The sequence below is a fragment of the Stigmatopora nigra genome, unplaced genomic scaffold (genome assembly GCF_051989575.1).
Source record: "Stigmatopora nigra isolate UIUO_SnigA unplaced genomic scaffold, RoL_Snig_1.1 HiC_scaffold_41, whole genome shotgun sequence".
In the NCBI taxonomy this organism is placed as follows: Eukaryota; Metazoa; Chordata; class Actinopteri; order Syngnathiformes; family Syngnathidae; genus Stigmatopora; species Stigmatopora nigra.
The window spans coordinates 105,001-110,000 of record NW_027551620.1 but is presented as its reverse complement, the minus strand read 5'-3'; the positions used below and the strand labels follow the sequence as shown (position 1 = coordinate 110,000).

The 5,000-nt window shown below is 58.8% G+C and overlaps 2 non-coding genes across 2 annotated transcripts in view; both read left to right on the top strand.

The window, feature by feature from the left end:
* The first annotated feature begins 3,646 nt into the window (after positions 1–3,646).
* On the top strand, positions 3,647–3,800 carry LOC144192997 (5.8S ribosomal RNA). Its single transcript, XR_013325541.1, has one exon. It is a non-coding gene; the product is annotated as a 5.8S ribosomal RNA (ribosomal RNA).
* A 453-nt stretch (positions 3,801–4,253) lies between these two features.
* The window catches only part of LOC144192998 (28S ribosomal RNA), a 4,793-nt gene continuing 4,046 nt past the window's right edge, over positions 4,254–5,000 (top strand). Inside the window, exon 1 of the ribosomal RNA XR_013325542.1 lies at positions 4,254–5,000. This exon is cut by the window's right edge and continues 4,046 nt beyond it. This is a non-coding gene — a ribosomal RNA (28S ribosomal RNA).

The following is a 5,000-nucleotide window of genomic DNA, read 5'->3' as shown; positions in this document are numbered from 1 at the left end:
TGCGACCGGCGATTGACCGGAGGCTAAGGTACTGCGGGTGGTGGACCCCACTCGTCCAAGGCCCCTCCGCGTCAGGGCTGACCATCGTCACTGTCACTGCATCCGCTCCGGGGCTCGTGCGTGCGAGTGGGCGTTCTCGGTCAAAGAGGTATAGTGAAAGTGTGAGGGTCGGCTGTTCGAGCCGTGTACCGAACAACGGAGAGGTTTCTGGCGCGTGCGATCGGCGATTGGCCGGAGGCTAAGGTACTGCGGGTGGTGGACCCCACTCGTCCAAGGCCCCTCCGCGTCAGGGCTGACCATCGTCGCTGTCACTGCAACCGGACGGTCACGGTCCGTGCGGTCGTCTCGCTCTCTTAAAGAGCAGTGCGACAAGACGGGCCAGGGTATAGTGCTTGCAAAGCCGGGATAACGGTGAGGACATAGTGCGTGCGACCGGTGATTGGCCGGAGGCTAAGGTACTGCGGGTGGTAGACCCCACTCGTCCAAGGCCCCTCCGCGTCAGGACTGACCATCGTACTTTATCTGCATCCGCCTCGGTCGCGTGGGTGCGGCTTGGCACGTATGACCACGTCACGCTAAAGACAACGGGGGCAGTGGAACTGAACGTGCGCAGCATAACGAAAGCCGGGATAACGGTGAGGACATAGTGCGTGCGACCGGTGATTGGCCGGAGGCTAAGGTACTGCGGGTGGTAGACCCCACTCGTCCAAGGCCCCTCCGCGTCAGGACTGACCATCGTCACTTTATCTGCATCCGCCTCGGCCTAGTATGTAATGTGGCGGTCGTCTCGCCCGTGTCTTCTGTCGGCAGGGTATAGTCGTGTGGAGGGATGGCTCGTGCGAGCTCGTGGACTGAACAACGGAGAGGTTTCTGGCGCGTGCGATCGGCGATTGGCCGGAGGCTAAGGTACTGCGGGTGGTAGACCCCACTCGTCCAAGGCCCCTCCGCGTCAGGGCTGACCATCGTGCTGTCACTGCAACCGGACGGTCCCCCGCGAGCGCGTTTCGTCTCGCTCTGGCCAATTGGAGAGCCGTGACAACAAGAGCGATGCGTCTGACTCATTCGAGGTCACGGATAACGGTGAGGACACGGTGCGTGCGACCGGTGATTGGCCGGAGGCTAAGGTACTGCGGGTGGTAGACCCCACTCGTCCAAGGCCCCTCCGCGTCAGGACTGACCATCGTCACTGTCTCTGCATCCGCCCGGCTGAGTTTGTTCAGCGGTCGTCTCGTTCACGTTCCACACAACCGCGCGTCGGTTTGGGATAGCTGGGTCGGCGAGACGCCGAGAGAAGAGAGTGCGTTCGAAGCTGGATAACGGTGAGGACTGGTGCGTGCGACCGGTGATTGGCCGGAGGCTAAGGTACTGCGGGTGGTAGACCCCACTCGTCCAAGGCCCCTCCGCGTCAGGACTGACCATCGTCACCTTATCTGCATCCGCCCGGTGGGGATCTGCACCGTCGACCCAAGCATGAAAACCCTCGTGTCGGTTCGGGCGAGAAAAAAGAGTTCAAGGGAAAAAGGCAACGATTTCACCATTCGAGTTCATGTGGAGGACAAAAAGAGGACAAAATGGAAACGAAATGACCATGAGTTCATCGATGGAAATGAGGACAATACTGACGAATATGGAGAGTTCTAAAATTTTGCCAAATGACACCGATGGTTGACGAGAATCCCTAAGCCACGGGGTGGGATACAAACCTGAACTAAAGACCTGCCATAGTCCGGTTTTTTTTCCCAAAAAGGGCGCATGTGGACGGAGGGCACACATGGAAACCTAACCACCAGCCGAGCCATTGCCGGAGGAAATATAACGATATGCCAAATACCATAGCCTTTGGGACAAAGCCGATTCTTGGAGGACAACAAAAATGAGACATGGTACTTGGTGAAGCACCGGACATATGGAGCCACAGGGGCCAGAAAAGAGCCGATAGTACAGGGCAAGATGTGATGTGACGGTAACGGACATGTGTTAATGATGGTGGACATGTGTTACGAGATGAAATGCTTGGAAATCACGTAAAGAACCGATGCGTGAATGAAAATGAAAACAGATCATGTTGGGACCAGGTTGGGAACCCCTCCACAGTCTGCGACAAAAAAGCTTCCCGTGTGGGATTATTCCGGTAATAAGAAGGGAGTCAGGTGCCCGGTACCTGTACGCCACTATGAAGGCCTCTGGTGGTTGTACGCTGGTTTAAAGACTCGATTTACCCCCGCCTTGACAAATCGAGCGCCACAAAAAGTTGCGCCGTAAAAGGGCCCTGACTTTCCTTGTTGGTTCGGGTTGGCATCGCCGGGGCTTGTGAGATAAGTGCCTATTCTAGGGGGATGGAGTACACAATCTCTACGACCTCTTTGGTGCCTCTGGGTGGTTCAGGCCCGTGGGAAAAGCCTCAGAGCCGCTTCCTTGAGGAGCCGCGGGTGACTCACGGGTTACGTCATCGCCTGGAGGTGTCGGGAGTTCTTTGTTTTGTTTTGCGAAAAACCCCCGTCACGAGAAACTGTGCTTCTTCTCGGTTTGTTACGGTTGCACGCAGGTGCCGCCGGCCGTTCCCACAGTTTTCTCGTCGTGTCACCGGGCTGCTTGCGGCTATCGGTAGATGCACTGTGCACGTCTCCCTGCCACGAAAGGAAGGAGTGAAGGAAGGTTGGCAAATAACCGAATCGATCGCGTGACAAGGTACAGGGCGATCGCACGTATTGACGTGAGGCATAACGAGAGGGGGTTGGGCCTAGGGCCGGCCCCGGAGGTATCCGTCCCTGTCGATTCTCTCTCTGGGTTGACGCGCAAGAGCACGGGCATGGCAGTCCGCGCGTGCGTCCCCGGGCTAGTCTCCGGCAGCGGCGTTCCGCCTCTTAGGGTAGTCGGGCGCCGAATCCCTCCCTCTCGCCCGGACCGGACTTTCGAAGGCTCATGTAGATGGCACTTATAGACGTGTCGGGGCCCGAGAAACAATGGTCCCGCACCGCCGAGGCCGGAATGGTTACAGTTTACTGTAACCGCTATAGTCAACGTAAAGGGGTGCACGTTGCCCGTCTCTGATGCGATGAAGGTTCGGGAAGATCGATTCGATGGACGGTGGTCGAGCCCGGATCCATTACGGCGACCACCACGGACAAGGTACCCGGTTCCGCTTTTGCTCGTCTGGCGCGTGCCAACAAAACGGGGGTATATGGGTTGCCACCCGGCCCGGTCTTGTGCTACGCTCGGAGTGTTCTGGGGTTCGGGAGCCGTGGGAAAAGCCTCAGAGCCGCTTCCTTGAGGAGCCGCGGGTGACTCACGGTGCTACGTCACCGCATTCCTCCGAGGACAGTAGTTACGCCGGATCACCGGTCCCATTACCTGGCCTTCGGCGACATCTCAACGCTCACCCCTTGGGCCCCACTTTACCCAAGTCGGGATGAACCTAGGATGGGGGGAGCTCTTGATCGACCCTAGGCCCCACCGCCTAACTCAGCCAAATCAGGGGTGGATAAACCGTGCCCGCCTTGGGAGCAATAGACCTTCCGATGCTTTGCCAACTCAGGTGTTGCGATCTTGAAAGGTGTCTCCGGGCATCACTGCTCTACATGGGTGGCCGGGCAGCGGGGGGCTGACCCGGGCGGCCGCCTGGAGATGTCGGGAGGCACCTGTAGACAACTCTCAGCGGTGGATCACTCGGCTCGTGCGTCGATGAAGAACGCAGCTAGCTGCGAGAATTAATGTGAATTGCAGGACACATTGATCATCGACACTTTGAACGCAACTCGCGGCCCCGGGTCCCTCCCGGGGCCACGTCTGTCTGAGCGTCGCCTGACATTCAATCGGGCCCGACCGCGGCGGTGAGGGGCGGCACCGTTCCGCGGCGTGGCCCGCGACTGGGGATGCAAGATCGGGGAAAGTGTTATGCCAGCACGCACCCCGACCCCCTAAGTAAAGCCAGATACGGGGCTCGTCCATGCCCGTACAGAGAAGTGGTCGAGAGAGCGAGATTTCGGGGAACATGCATATGTGAGCGAGGCATGTCGTTGAGATCCACAAAGACCTCACAGTCCGCGGTCACGAGGCGGTCATTTGGATAGTAACCACCGACCCGTGAGTGTCCCTCCGCAAAATGGACTGGATCCGAGGCAAAAACAACACGGACCGAAGGCGCCGGCGCGTGGTGCGCGGACACCCGCGTCGGCAGGGCGATAACCGAAAAAATGAAATAAAAGGATCTCCTCCCCGAATCTCAATCGATCGAACCGCGGCTTTTATGGTTCCGACCTCAGATCAGACGGGGCTACCCGCTGAATTTAAGCATATTACTAAGCGGAGGAAAAGAAACTAACTAGGATTCCCCTAGTAGCGGCGAGCGAAGCGGGAAAAGCCCAGCGCTGAATCCGCTGCCCCTGGCAGGCAGTGGAAATGTGGCGTAAGAAAGGTACCACTCACTTTGCGCCCCGAAGGGCCTGAGTCCTTCTGATGGAGGCTCAATCCCGTGGACGGTGTGAGGCCGGTAGCGGTTCACGGGTCGCCCGAGATGGTACCTTTCCGGAGTCGGGTTGTTTGTGAATGCAGCCCAAAGCAGGTGGTAAACTCCATCTAAGGCTAAATACAGGCACGAGACCGATAGTCAACAAGTACCGTAAGGGAAAGTTGAAAAGAACTTTGAAGAGAGAGTTCAACAGGGCGTGAAACCGCTGAGAGGTAAACGGATGGGGACCACGCAGTCCGTGTGGGGGATTCAACCCGGCGGTGGCCAGGTGTACGACGTAGTCCGGCGGTCCTCGCGGTGGATCTTCCCGGCGGTTTTGGTTCGGGCGTTCCCCCGGGTTCGTCCGCTCCTTCCGTCGAGGCGGACCATCGCCCCCGGTCAAGTAGGCGTCGCCCGCCGGGCGCATTTCCCCCGCACGGTGCACCGCGACCGGCTCAGGTTCGGCCGGGAGGGTTGCTGGCGACGATGGCGTAAGGAGCGCGGCTCGGGCACCATGGGGTTACCTCGGTCGTGAGGCCGGGGGCCTCCCGCG